Source organism: Armigeres subalbatus, chromosome 2 (assembly GCF_024139115.2).
Source record: "Armigeres subalbatus isolate Guangzhou_Male chromosome 2, GZ_Asu_2, whole genome shotgun sequence".
Lineage (NCBI taxonomy): Eukaryota > Metazoa > Arthropoda > Insecta > Diptera > Culicidae > Armigeres > Armigeres subalbatus.
In genome coordinates this window covers 39,647,006-39,662,733 of record NC_085140.1, presented here as the reverse complement: position 1 = coordinate 39,662,733, position 15,728 = coordinate 39,647,006, and the positions used below count along the sequence as shown (strand labels likewise).

Below are 15,728 nucleotides of genomic sequence, written 5' to 3'. Positions count from 1 at the left end.
AGCAGATCAATCACACCACTGCCGAAGCAGACCACACGCTACCCTGCCGAAGCAGGGACACTCCCCATGCACCACATGTGCACAACTGTAGGTGTGTGGGTACAACCCACTGCTACCCTGTCGCCGAAGCAGCTTCTCCAAAGACCATTCGCTCCATGTGACCCTTTTTCGGGTGCTCACTCTAACACTCCACTGCAATGCCTCGAGGTGTCGATGGGATACCTCGACTCCTACCTCAGCATGTGCAGTCCATACTCAGACTTCTGCTGCGCTTCGAGGTGACAATAGCGGCGACACGCTATGACACTCCTGCCTCAGCACAACCAGATCACTCACTCCCTGCCGAAGCAGCTCACGCGCTACCCTACCGAAGTAGGTACACTCCACAACTCACTCTAACACTCCACTGCCATGCCTCGAGGTGTCGATAGCGGTATGTGGGGACCAATCAACGATACTACGCTACGACACTCTTACCTTAGCATGTGCAGTCCATACTCAGACTTCTGCTGCGCTTCGAGGTGACAATAGCGGTGACGCGCTATGACACTCCTGCCTCAGCACAAACAGATCACTCACTCCCTGCCGAAGCAGCTCACGCGCTACCCTACCGAAGTAGGGACACTCCACATGCCAATTGGCACTCCCTGGGCTTGTGCTTTTGAAGCGGCACACAGTCGCTTTGATAGAGTCTGCTTACGGGCACTTGTAGTTTTTTGGGAGGGATTTTAACAGAGCCCACTGCTAAATCCCACCACGCCCTAGGCAGTTCTCCCTGACTCGCAGACAGCTGGGGAGGGGTCGTCAAGCCCTTGGACATGGTCCATGCTGTCCCTACTGTCCCTGCTGTCGGCCCTTTGCACCACCGAAGGTGTACAGGACCCATAAGTAAGTAACTAAATCCTCGATTTGCTGATGCTGGCTCCGTTTGTTTGATGGTACTTCCGTCGGTCGAGTTGGCAGGCCGAGGATTTGTGGATTCAACCTCTAGGGTCCAACCAACTAGTTAATGATCAAAGCTGAGTTTTTGATATTCTTTCGGCTGAGAATTTTTGTTGATCATGTGTATGAAGAAAATTTTGTTGCATATACCCTGTACAATAAACATCAAAAAACCTGTGGCTTGTGGTATACAAGGCGCAAACCGATGGCATTTGTGATTCAAATGAGCGTGCATTCTGAAAGGTTAAACAAATTTTCGCTTCAATGTTTTATTTTTTTGTTGAGTTTCATGTTCATGAAACCACGTGGTCTTGGTTAAAATGATGGTAAGAAAATATGTGCTAGCTTTTACTTTTTTTAATTGCAAATATGTCATGTCATGCATTTCAGCTGAACCGATTGCATCCGAATTCCTTCCTTTTGACCCCTGACAATATATCATCGATGTCATCCCGATCGCTGGCTATTCTTACTTTCTTCACCTCGGATCGCCCCAATAATGCACGTTAAAAATAACTCCCGCATCACGAGTCCGGCTCCATTCGGCCACCGCCATCATTCGAAAATAAAAGTCGATCATCCCCAAGAGTCGTCAGTGTTCCACACCTGCTGCTACCCTATCTCAATTTTATTTTATTTTTTTCGCTGTTGCCTGCACCACAGACAAAAAAGTAAATCATCCATTCGGAACGGTTCGACCCCGCAACGTAGCTACGCGTCGACGACACTCATTCTCCCAAAAACTTCGGCTCTTTGCTTGCGCAGTGCCGTAGTCTTAAGGAAGACACAGAAGAAATTTCGACGACTTTTAGGACAGTTGATTTCCAGGAGAAACGGCTCCTAACGTACAAGGTGTTAACCGATGGATGTTATTTTCGAATGCAAAACGAAGTGGAAATGACGACTTCCAAAGCTTTTGTTCTATTATTGTCAGGAGCTTTTTTCTTCTGTTCAAACTTTAACGCCCCTGTAAGTGATTTCAGTAGTCCAAATGAACAACTCACACAAATCGGTCACTGTGTCGCGCGTCAATCAATCCGCAAAAAGCCGAATCCACCAAAACAGCGACAGCTTCGCTGAGATTTTTTCGGCAGGTGGGTGGGTGGTTGGCGGCAGCACCCATCATTATCATCATCAGCAGCAGCAATACAAAGTTGAGCATTGGAAGAAGACATTGCTGTCGCGCAATCTTCGTTTGAGCAAAGAGTGCCCCTCCCGTTGCAGCCCAACCAATCAACATGCTGCGAGTGAGTGCTGCGCTTTGGCCGGACCTTCCGCACTGTGTTGTGGGGTGGGCCGGTGGAGACGCACGATAGCCAGTCTCGGTCGGCAAGGAACTCGGTCCGGTTGTTGTCGGGCGCTGCTCCGCTATCATCGTCGCCGTCGTCGTCGTCGTCGAGGAGCCCCAACAGCTCTTGGGTGTTGTACGAAATCGGTAGTCCATCCGTCAGTCGGTCTTAGTTCATGAGTAGCAGCAGCTACACGCGGGTGCCTAGTGGTGCCGTTTTCGGCTTTTGTACAAATCGTTTCGAAGTTGCCCTACCTCAGTATAGATCGGTTTCATTAGGAAGAAGAATAATAATAAAAATAATAAACAATATTTTTTCGGGTTTCAATTAAGGATCGCGGAGATTCGAGCGACACGCGATTGTGGTGTTTGGTACGGTTTCAGCTTCCGGTACACTTGAACAAAATTTAACGAGGTTTCAACGGAGGCGCTTTGGCAGTGAGGGGAGTTTGAGTAAACGGTGCGACGCGACAGGTGTTCAGCTGGATTTCGGACGATTTTTTCGGTGAGCGAGATTCGAAGAGTGAGAGTGGAGTGGCGGCCACTTGTTGGACCTGCCCAGCTCGGTGGAATGTGTTTTCGTGATCTTCCAATCGAGAAGAATTATTAATTAATTTGTTTTCCTGGATAGCGAAAAAGTTGTCGAAGATTTCGAGGGAGGAAAGCGATAGTGTGACGGTTTGCGAAAAATTATCGCATGTGGCCTTTCGGCGCGGATTTTGTGTTTTGTTTGTGTTGCGCGATAAGAATCGCGATGACGACCAAAAACGAAAAAATGAGATTAAACCATCGAAAATAAAACTGGTGAAGATATCGCCAAATACATGCAGCTACTCGCATGTGTGGTCTCGGTTGTTTGCGCGGATGATAAACGGTCGACTCCCAGACTTCCGAGACGAGTGAGTGGAAATCCGGACGGGGGGCTGTGTGGGTGTTTATCGTTCACCGGACCCGGCATCGTCGCCGGAGACAAGCTTGACGAGAGTGAATCTGAGAAGAAGGAAATTTCTCGCGTAAATTTAGCTATCGGCAGTTTGTGTGGATTTGTGATTTTTTTGTTTCGACTACGATTTGCCAGTGGGGGCAACCAATTTCCGAAGGCGAGATTAGCCGATGAAAACAAAATATTACACATATCGGAATCTGAACGTGATATACTGAACAAGAAGAAGATCTGGAAATTGGTTTTGGTGATTTGTACTGTGTTGTTGTTGCTGTTGCTGCTTCCGATGTTAGGCATAAGATATGGGAGGCATCCACTATAGGACAAGTCGCTGAAGGATCGATTAGTGGTCGCGAAAAAATAATGAGGACCATTGCGTTTGGTGTAACGCTAACGAACGATTTACGTACCGTTTGAAAGAGTTTAAAGACAGAAATTATATTTTTTGTCGATCTGTACTATTGTTACTGTTTCATGTTTGTATGTAAGTAATTCAATATATGAGAGGATGTCCATACTTCTCCTGCATTAACAGGCTACAAGTAAGGAGTCAATACCACAGCAACTTTTAATAATGTTTATGATTCTTTGAAGAAGTGATGAAAAAAGAACACATTTACAAATAGATAAAATTAGTTTGTATATAGATACACAAATCACAAATCAAAAAACTTGCACAAAGCATCTTCTTCATCTGCTATTTCCGGTTGTTGCATTAGGTCGGATCGCTTGGTTCAGATTTGCAAATACAAGAAATTCACGTTTTATACGACTTACATTATACGGTTGATTTTTTTGAGGTTGACCATTTTTTCTTTAGTATCTTTTTTTGAATGAACTACACTGCCGCTAACCGCAAGTCGAGCACATCTGTATATGGAGCCCCATATACAGATGTGCTTGACTTGCGGTTAGCGGCAGTACATGATGTTATAAGCTTGCTCTCAAGAATTTTCGACATGCTAACGATCAAATTTGTTTATTAAATATTTGTGTGACTTTTTGTTCTTTTTCGTTGGCAATATATCCTCCACTAGAACATTAAGTCTCGCAGCTTAGTACTAAGCATTTTCACATTAATTAACTGCAAGATTTCCAAGCCATGTTACCCTTTTTGCATTCGCATATCTTGAGGCTGACACCATGAACATTTTCTACACTTGCCCTAGCTTTGTAGCTCGGCACAATAGAACTGTGTAACGCTCAAATCTCTTGATATCTCTTGATTGAGAGCTTTCTTCGCCGTGCGGTAAGCAAGCTCAAAGCAACACCATTTACTGGACTTCAGGACATCCTCCAGGTTTCTCAAAGAATCCTCCGGATATTCCACATGATCCTCCGGGATTCCCAAAGATTCTTACACATTTAGTTCACTTCGTCGGATGATGTTTGGGCGAAAAGACATTATGTCGAAGGTTTTTTTTTTTGTCTTTATTTAGGTGTTTTTTCATAATCTATAATTTTAGGTTCAACACCAATTACGTCGGCCGTTTAGTCGAAATTTGATTTATCTTATAACTAATAAGGTTGATGTTTGGTTGGACATTAATTTTATACTGAGCTAATTTCAAATGAATGACTTCTGCAGACTTGTTACAGAAACGTCAAATATAAGTCAACCGAAGTTGGTCAAAACCTACCTTTATGTAAATGATAGCTATGACGAAAAAGAATAATTCACTTCTTCACGATGTCTATTGCGTGGATATTACGTAGAAGAAAGAGTACACACTTAGTTTTTATTTCTGCAGCTCTGCAAAAATCCGCACAGCCGAGCGCCAGCAATTAAAAAAACTGATATTACGGCAAAAATTATGTTTGTTTTTCAACAAATTATTCGCCCTTTTGACAAAATGTCATTCCACTGAACGTCTTACGACGAAATGTCACAAAGCCCCGTAACTGACCTCCCCATGGTCAAAACTAACCTATTATTTTTTTGCATGCATAATTTCTATGTTACTGTTGTTTGGAGTAAATACAAATTATTTTCCAGTTAATTGAGTTTTATTTTCAATCTTTTTTTGGCACACAAATGAAAATATTTAAAACTATTTCAATTACTCCATTCCTAGCTGCTGTATCTCCTGTAGTCTATATGTCTCGCTAGTCGTATTTCGGTATTTTCCAAATAATCTAGCACTTGATCTGAATGAAGCTCAATATCGTTCAATAATAACATGTATCACACGTTTGGAGGTTTTTTTTTAAATTCATCATGTTCAATACCAAAAAATGAATTACTTTGACAATGAGACATTGAGGTCGAAACTGCTGCGTGGAGCGGCATACTAAGTTGCATCGTTGCAAATCCGCCGGATCCTTTTCAGGTGTGTTATGCTTGAATTCTCGACCCATATCCACTAATTGACCATCACGAAAATATTTAGAAACTCTTTTCGCTCATTTTTCCCCTACCAAATCTTACGGTAAATAAATAGAGTGCAAAATAAAAATGTGGGTCGGTTTCGGACTACCTTGATTTTTTTTTCGTAAAAGGCCGTTCAACAATTCCATCACATACGACCCAACCCAAGTAGCGTGTGATGAAGCTAAGGCCAAGAGCAATAAGGATAACTTATAGTTCAATTTTGCGATTCACATTAAGAAACCTTTTGCTGATATTTTATGCAGCACAAAAACCAATTCACTCGCAGTCGAAACACAATATGCATGGCTCGAAAACTCAGAACTACACAACAATGGAATATGGCTGCCTACGTTTAAATTGGTACACCCAAAACAGAATTATGTGACATTCATTGCATTAAGGGTTTGGTTTCAAAACTGATCAGCATGATCAGAGAATTTTATATTTGATATATCAGCACGTTGCATTATGTCGGTTTATTTGGTTTTAATCAATACTTTAATTGCTTTAGCAACAAGTATTTGAACTGATCATTGAATAACTCACATAACTCACACAATCATCCTGATTCGGTTTGGCTTTTAAAGGCAATATTTTGTGGCTTTCGATATGGCAACCAAGAACTAAATTCTTGCCGAGTACGCGTGAAATATCAATTTTTGGTGTCACAAATTTCTAAAAGTTTTCTCTTCAAATGCGCGTTTGATAAAATATTACAGATAGAAATTCTAGAAAATTTTTTTTTTAATATTTTGGAGAATTTGCGAAAATTTGTTCGGAATTCATGGGGAAAGCCCTGTTTAAATTCGTATGAAAACTTTCTCAGAAGTTGATGCGGTTCAAAATTCAAGTTTCAACGAGATATTTTGCGTAATTTTTTCACGGAAATTCACCAGCCAATCCTGTGTAGATTTTACTGGTATTTCAGTGTAAATATTCGGTGCCTTCGTAAAATTCAGTGAAAATCGCATTGTGAATTCCCGTGAAAATTATTTAGTAAATCACTGCGTAAGCCTTTCCGTGATTTTTTTTACGCAATTCCTGCGATTTTTAAAAAATTCTTGCAATATTTACAAAAATCCTGCGATCATCGCTTTACAAGTTTCCGCAGAATTTCATACGGAAATACTTGTGAAAAAACCACCTAACATTCTTTAGTTAATTCCTGCGGAAACCCTTCCTAAAGGATGAATTACGTTTTTTTTAGAACTTCTAATAGAATCCTTGCTGGAAATCATCCAGAGATTTCTTCTTAATTTTTCTAAATTGATCGATAATGTTGCGAAATTCCTCACAAAATTCCTGCGGATCCTTTTTTTCAGGATTGACCATAAATATTTACCTTTCAATGTTTTAGCAAACTAGTCCTGAATTCCTGCGGAGCTCCTTTTTAAAATGAGGCATCTGCATCAAATCAAGGAACATTACTGTGTTTTCTCTTGTTGTACAGACCTTGATGAACGCTATGAAAGCAATATAAAATCTTCACAACCGTGCGGTAAGCGGCGTCCGTCATCTAAGCGCATTTGCATGCTGACTCCTGCGATGGTGAGTGGGAAATTCTCCACTGGTCCACTGGAAGTTGTGTAAATGTCCTATCCGCTGTCTAATGCTAAGTATTAAGTATTCAGTCTGTGCGACCTTTGGTCAAAGACGGTGATCCCGTTTTTGTTAAATACTAAAATAAGAAGAAACTAATTCCTGACGTGTTCTTTCGACAAATTATGTGATGTATCATGCTGTGTGGTTTGAAAGCATGCTCAAGAGCGTTATGCATACCGAAACCATGCAATAAGAGTTTGAAAATATCCAAAAATTGTGTATGCATGGACTTCAAACGTAATTTTTATTCTCAATAACATTTTGCTATTACCGTAGCTCCGTGAAGTGTTATACACGCTTGAGCCCACCAAACAAACGAACTTGGGAAAAAACATTTTGCTATCGATAATAAAGTCTCATTTAGATAGACACTAAATTAAAACTTAATATAAATTAAATGACATCCTTAGATCCTGCTTTTTCATTAAATTTTCTGCTAGAACTACATCCAGGTCAACTTCGTGTGAAACCTCAAATCGCTATGTAATTCCGTGCCAAATTCGTGTAGTCGTAACAACTAGAGATGGTCGGGTTTCACATTTGGCAAACCGGAATCCGACCCAAACCCGATTTGTAAATTTCCTTCAAACCTGCACTCGACCCGAAATCGGAATAAAAAATAATAATAAAAACCCGAACCCGACCCGTACCCGACATAATATAATTATTCAAACCAGAGCTGTACTCGAACTGAAGTTTTCTCCAGAAAATTCAAACTACATATTTTTTAGTTCTCTTTAATTCGTAAAGGAAGTAAACCCAAACAACGAACTAGCCTCACAATTATTAAAACTGATTAAAGGAATATTCTGTATTTTATTTCTTAAACCCGTACCCGACCCGGACTTGATTTTTTTTTATCTCACAAGCCCGTACCCATCCCGAACCCGATATTATACTGAGTTTTCAAACCCGAATCGGGCTTAGGGTTTCGGGTTTCAGAACCCATCTCTAGTAACAACCCTCCATAGGTTATTGTTTACCTTGAAGTGCTTTTCCAAACCACGTACAAACTGTCTTCTTCAATTCTTCTTCTTCTACATACATTAAAATAAATTTATGTCTGTCTGACCCTTAGATATAGACTCGGTAACTACTGAACCAGGGGCCCTCGTTAGCTGTACGGTAAGACGCGCGGCTACAAAGCAAGACCATGCTGAGGGTGGCTGGGTTCGATTCCCAGTGCCGGTTTAGGCAATTTTCGGATTGGAAATTGTCTCGACTTTCCTGGGCATAAAAGTATCATCGTGTTAGCCTCATGATATACGAATGCAAAAATGGTAACCTGGCTTAGAAATCTCGCAGTTAATAACAGTGGAAGTGCTTAATGAACACTAAGCTGCGAGGCGGCTCTGTCCCAGTGTGGGGATGTAATGCCAATAAGAAGAAGAAGAACTACTGAACCAATAGGCGTGAGAATTTGTATGTAGTGATTTTGCAGCCGGGGAAGATTCTAATGATGGTTTAATACCCCTTTTTCTCTGGAATGGGGAACTCCCATACAAATGAAACAAAAATTTCTGCATAATACGAGAACTAATCAAGCAAATGGAACAAAGACAAAGTTTGACGGATCAGCGTTAGTGGTTTAATATTTGGTAGAAGAACACTGAACAGTTTTCATTTCTAACACACTGAATTCATCTCATCGTGAAACAAAAACTCAAGCCTGGGCCTTTTTCAAAGTCGTACGGTACGGACTTGATGTGTGCACTGTTGTAAGGGTTTGCGAAAACACACTTTTTCCTGGCGAAATGAAATGAAACGAATTGAAAATAATGTCCATAACTTCGAAACGATACGAAATCAAGGACCTATTTGATCCAAAATTCGACGAAATGAAACGATTTTTTTCCGCAAAATTTTAAGTGGATCGTTTTTGATATGTGAACAATTTTGTTTTTTTTTGTGATACCTTGCTCGTGGAAAGAAGACAAAACAATATTCTCGTATCAACTGCCGCCTTCAGGCCGATACAAATATTTAGAAACTATTCTGTCAATCCTCAATTACTGAGACGAGAAATGTTTGAAACGTTTTGTCAATGATAAGTACTGCTACCCGTTATTTATGTGCGTAAAGTTTGATGGTTTTTAACAGGGGCTAGGTGCGGGTTGGTAGAACTCCGACCATATCAGTGAAATATTGGAATGTTTTTTTTACAAACTGAACATTCAATTTAAAGATTGGTAAAACGGATTCCATAAGCGAATCAGATCTGAATCATTCAGTCTAATGATCCGGATCTTTCGTGCGAATCGGATCTTTGAATCGAAACGTGAGGAGAATGCAAAATTATGAAACGGTTGTCACTTTCGACCCGTACTGACAATAATTTCACCCCCTTCGGCATGTATAACATGTACAAAAACTACAATAAATTAGCTACTTCTTGTAAATCGAATCTTTCAAAAAGTGAGCTTCGAATCATTCCTCACCTCAAAGATCCGAATCCTTTTAACGGTTCCGGTTCTGAACGCCCAACTCTAATTCAATTACAGGAATGAAACGCTCTTGGACCCCATTTGTAGAACCCGGCAGACAAAGTCCTGCATAATCGGGGGCAATACGCATTGGGAGCTGCCCAACAAACTCATTACAAATTTGAATAAATTTTCTAGAAATTGTGTAAATAATTTTATTAATTAGATCGCTATTTCTGTCCAGTAACAGTCCAGTACATTTTTCAGAATATAAAATCTGATGAAATAAATCGAAAGCACGCTAATAGGTCCGCTATGGGTCATATGACATCAACTTTTGTATAATGGAGCGTACACACTGGTCACGCAGTTTGACCAACATTGACTCCACCTCTCGTTTAGTCAAGCATCCAAAGCACCACCAACAGCGGCGCGAACAATCAATCTATCTGACCAACAATATCACACACGAACGACTAAAGCGCCAACTTGAACAAAATATATGCGGGTTTGTGCAACTTCACTACAAACGCTCAAACTTGTTCGGCGAATTTTTAAACTCCGCCTCCGACAGGTCAAACCAAAATCAAACCGCTTTGATTTTTTTCCAACCGAGCCGCCAACCGTCAAATGGTTGTTCGAACAACTTCACACATGGTCAAACAAAGGAGCAACTGAAGCTTTACACCGGGTTTAAAGCAATGCTCTTTTAAAAAAGTTCATATTATGTATTCTGATTTACGAACACTTAAAATCTAAGGACTCGCTTGAAATAGCACCGTATCCGAATTATTTTCGACCGGGGAGGAAACACAAAAATGAAGAGAAAATTCTGTTTCATCAAAATGATTATTGCACCAAAACTAGGAATTTGTTTGCAGTAAAAAGCACTCAGATAGCCTAGTTGGCTTGCAGAACACAGTCTTGTATCAAAATGATGAAAAAGCTTTGTTGACTTCCAAGAAAACATCATTTTATTCAAGTGGTATCTTCAACGCAATTATTAGAATGTTCTATGTTTGGAGAACATGAGTCAAATCGAGCGCAGTTTGAAGTAGGTCAGGGTTGGCGAATAGTCATATTTAAGATTTTTAAATCCGTTATAGAACGTACATGATAATATGTATTTCAATACATGGATGAGCGAAGAACTTACTTTTTTCAATTAACATTAACAAAGATTTTAAAATAATACATAGATAAATTGTTGTATTCAAAAGCGAAAAAATAGAATCTTCAGATAAGCGCTAGATAACCCCATTGTAACTAACAAAGCTGTGCAAATAGTTTCAATTGTCGCACACTGTGTTACAAATTTCACCAGCCGACAAGCGAAAAAGTGCATGAGATCGACAATATTTTGTTTTTTTGTTAAATATCTTGGCTGTGCATATCCACAGCACATGTTTCGAAATGGACAAATTGATATGAAATTTACGAAAAAGAATCCACGTGTCTTGGAGGGACTCGAACCCTCAACCTCCTACTCTCTAGATAGGCGTGATAACCCCTACACAACAAGACCACTTAAAGGTCACGTTTGCGGAAAAGCCATCAGAATCCGAGTACCAACCTCCACCGCGGTTAGCTCTCTTTTTGCAAATTGAATATCTTTCGGATGCTTGATTTGTCCAATCTCCACATGTGCTTTACTGTTGTATATCCACAGTCAAGCGAGTGCACATTGTTTATTAAACGAGAGGATCTGATATAGAATGCGAATCAATCGCACTCTGCTGTGCCAAAGGCTTGCTTGGAGTGGAGTGCATGGCGGTCTCAATCTGTTAAACAGGATACGCGACAGGATTTTGTACGCCGAGTTCAGAAGGGTGATCCCTCTGCAATTGGCACACTCTAGTCTGTGCCCTTTCTTATAGATTGGGCATATGAGGCCATCCACAGAACATCAATCCATCATCATTCGAAAAAAATCAAATGACATACCTAAGCAAATTTAACCGCTAAGAATTTGTCATTTCTTTTGATTTTTGGACGGTGATATTTTTGTTTGCAAAAATGTTACATTCGCCCATTACAATCTGGTTGCGAAACAGATGGATAAATTACCGATGCCAAACTTTCAATAGAAGGATCGACGAACCATACTTTTGTAATAAAATAATGTTACAACCTTTATGGTTTTATTCAGCGGCGCAGCTGAAATTTCTAATTAGGTAACATTTTATAGTCAAAATTCGTGGAATTCCGTTTCATTTCGTTAGAACTAAATTTTTTTGCGAAATTTTTGGAATTTAACGAAAAGAAACGAAATTTAAAAAAAATGATTTCGCCATGCTCAAATTCTGCCAAACCTAAAACGAAATTTTTCGAAATAGTGCATATCCTTATACTGTTGCCGCAACTTTCCTCTGTTGCGTCACCTTACGGGTTCGTGTCTTGGGTTGTCAACGGTTGCAGCCGACGACTTCAGTGCGGCGCGAAGCTTATGACAATCATGTGGTTCCGGCTTGACTTTTACAAAAACCCAATGTTTTTGGTATTTGAGCTCACACCATTGAACAATATCGGGATCGATTTGTGTGCTCTAGGAAGTGTTCGAAATATTTGTCGAAGTCAAAAACCGTTATCCATCCACTTTTTTTTGCAATATAGCAACATTTCCGATGGGATACCCTTATTCATGTCTTCCGTTGCGAGAACTTACAAAAAAGCACCGATGGGACGAAAATTTATGTTTTGATGTCTTAGGGGAAGAGGCCCCAAAACGCCCCCCCGATGCAAAACGCCTTTTGTGGTTTCCCTCATATTTACCGTCATTAAGATGTCCGTATCAAAACTAGATCTAAAATTATGTAGGATAGGCGAAGAAAGTTTCAAAATAGTACATGGGAAGGTCGGAAAAACCGAAAATTTCCACATTTTAAAGAAACATCTAACATTTTGGCGAGGCAAAACGCCCTAGTGGCAATAACCTACAAAGTACTTGCGTCTCCACGGATTATCCATACTAGAATGCTGATTCGCCGACGCGTGGTACTTTGTTCCCTAGGAGCTGCCAGCTAAAAGGCGTTTTGCCTCATGAGTTTTCCGGCAACAGAATATCACCACTTTTTTGAAATGTGAATATTATCAATATGATTGAGATTTTTGACAATTTTTGAATAACATCAACTAGCTATCTTGTTTAACTGATGCATAATGTAAAAATACCCATGAATAGCGTTACAAATAAGACAATAGAGCAGTGTTTGCTTAGCTAGGGCATATTGCCCCCCCTTCCCCTATTCATGTCTTCCGTTGCGAGAACTTACAAAAAAGCACCGATGGGACGAAAGTTTCGTCGTTAACAAAACTAAGCAGGCCTTTGCCATGACTCCATGTTTCGTTGATGTTATTTTTTCCGCCAACTTTCTTTTTACCTCACAGCAAAAATGTTACTAGGGATGGTTTATGTTGCTACCCGGTTACTGACTTCCTATTGCTTAGCCCACTGCCAGATCGTAGCCAGGATGTCCCGAGCACTATTTTTTTATATTGCTTTTCTTCTTCTTTATTCTGCTTCGGAGCTAACATTTGTAGATCCTAATGTTGAGGGCCAGCTGCAATGACTATATGCCCAAAATATTGCTTTTCAATTATGACAACGGGCTATGTCTATTGATGATGATGACACCTCTCTTGTCACTTTCTCGGTTGCTACGCTCCGCCATCACGGTGACCAATTCCGTTGCACAGTTTTCAAGCCCCAAAATGTGGTTTATAAATTCCTTCTCATCGCGCACGTTGAGAACAGACTCGTAACGACTAAAATTTATCTCCAAGCTATCGACAGGAGTGTCCTCGTTGAGCTTCAGGTATTTGGTAAGTGTTTTCCTTGGAAATTCGTGTTCTTCAGCGGCTCTTGTCACCGGAATTCCATTTCTCGGTCACGGTCTCGGTACTGTCGCCTCCAACAATGTTTACTTTTTGGCAACATCACTTTTGAGATAAATAACGAACATAGGGGTGGCGCCCTTGCCCCTACTAGTGGTGTCATATTACTATCGCTTTTGCTATTTACGCAGGAGGTCATGGCTTCAATCTCAGGCCCATTTTCAATTCTGCTAGTTTGTATATTTCTCTATATTTATCATGTTCTAGCAATTGCTAGGATTGTGGAATACCTAACCATTTCCATTTCTATCCACTTTACTTTAAACTTGATTATGCTAGCAGTAACTGCAAGAATCGGAAATAAACGAAAGCTTATTTTCTACATCCAATTAAAATACAGTCAACTGCTTTTGGCAACCCGTTAACCAAGTTGAACTTCCGCCCTCGATCTTAATCCAAACAAAATCCAATAAATTCTGCTTGTAGAGGACGAGTGAGTATCGGTCCCAGAGGCAACCTTCGGCGGTTGGATACCCGATGATGGAACGTGGGCAATCGTTTGGTTACTGTTAAGGTGAGTTACGGCGTCGTCCAAAAATGGCAGGCACAATGGCCGTGCTATCCCTCACCTCGCGTTTTTGCTCGCACAAATGTGAATATTTAGGCGGTTAGCACATCTGTAAACCATTTTTTCGTGTGTGCTGCAAGTGAGCAAAGGTGAAAAACTACTTTCCGCTTTTGCCTGTCGTTTACTTTTCGAGTTATGTGCCCTTTAAAGCGCTATGTCGATTTTTAATTGGACTCCAACGCGATTCACCTTAAACGTTTCTTCCAGAACCACCATTTTTAACGATCGATGTGAGACGAATTTTCTCCAGACAAGTGACAGAAAATGTTATGGCAATAATGGCGTCGGTAACGGCCCCAGTGGCATCAGTGATTGTGTCGGCGGAGCAGGTGATAATTTTTTGGACTGCCGTGGCGGTAGTTCAGCGGTGGAGAGAAACAATTTTGTAAAAGCACATTATTTAAATTGAATCTGTTCTTTTCAGGACCATCATTTAACGCAAAAGAGAATTATTATGAGACATTTGCACAATTCCAAAATACAATTATCTGAATTTCTTCAGCCAAACCATACGTCATCGAAGACATCTTTACGATTGGATTGTGTAGTTGTGTTCTGCACTTGTAATAGAATTATTGACAAATCAACTATCTTTAGCGAAAAAGCCGGTTAAAATGTATAACACGAAACAAATAATTGTCTGAATTTCGCGCGAAATTGGTTATTTTCCACAAAAGAACAACAGACGCCTTCGTTGTGTCGACTCAAAAATAGTGATTAAACGAAGAAATTTGCTTTAAGCAAAAACATTTTGATAAATAAATTGAACCTTGATAAATGAATTGAACTAAATTGAACAGAGAGAGAATTGATATGAGAGGAATAAGCTACGAAGTCCTACGTCATCTATTTGCGTACAACTTGATTGGGCTGCACCTTTGAGTTTTACATCGATTTATCAAAAATCGATATTCCAGTTCCAATAATTTTAGCTATCAAATTGTTAACCCCGAAAACATCGATCAGAAGTATCGAAATGTTTTTTTTTTACAAAACGCCAATTCCTAGTTTGAATATTTTTTCCTTGAATTTACTTTTTTTCTATTCAAAATTCACGACGAAAATGTTGTATCAAAATACAAATGAAAGATCACTAATAAAAAAAAAGGTTTTGTTTATGTCCCTTTTTTGACAGCAAACAATCAGTTCTGTTTTCTGATTATTTTATCTGATCGCTTCATCGATATTAAAGTTTTTCAATTATTAGCCGAACCATTTAATTCTCCATTAAGGTGTTAATAAATTCCCTGCGTATTGTTTGCTTTTTCCGATGAAAACAAGTTATATAACAATCAAATGACTGACTTGATGAAAAATGGAACAACACGATTGCGCTCCTGACGAAAATCGTTAACGAACGGGCGGGCAGAAACCTGTTTGCAATCGTTCGTGTTTCGTCTTAGTGAGCCAATAAAGAGAAACATTTCGGCCAGCAGGACTGAAAATACGGGTGAAAACGTTTGCATGGTAGGAAATTGGGGTCTCCTTTTGATCAGTGGCTATATGTGGGATGCAATATTATGCATTGTCATTGTAAGGTTTGAATCAGTAAGTGTGGAAATACATTTATTGCAATGAATATTAAATAAAAATTATCAACGACAATAGTCTAATAATTGAAGAGGAAGCTCGCCAATAGTATTTGGGAATATGCTTAGTAACCACTAAGCCACGAGCTGTCAATGACCGAATGCGAG

The 15,728-nt window shown here is 40.0% G+C and overlaps 1 protein-coding gene across 8 annotated transcripts in view; it reads left to right on the top strand.

Moving 5' to 3' along the window:
- The window catches only part of LOC134218483 (circadian locomoter output cycles protein kaput-like), a 295,619-nt gene that overhangs the window by 136,390 nt on the left and 143,501 nt on the right, over positions 1–15,728 (top strand). For 3 of the 8 annotated variants that reach the window (XM_062697538.1, XM_062697537.1, XM_062697536.1), the window contains exon 1: positions 2,311–2,735. The exons of the other annotated variants lie outside the window; for them this stretch is intronic. The gene's annotated coding sequence lies outside the window, so the exon portion shown is untranslated. Of the gene's footprint in view, positions 1–2,310; positions 2,736–15,728 lie in introns of those variants that run through there. 8 annotated transcript variants of the gene reach the window in all.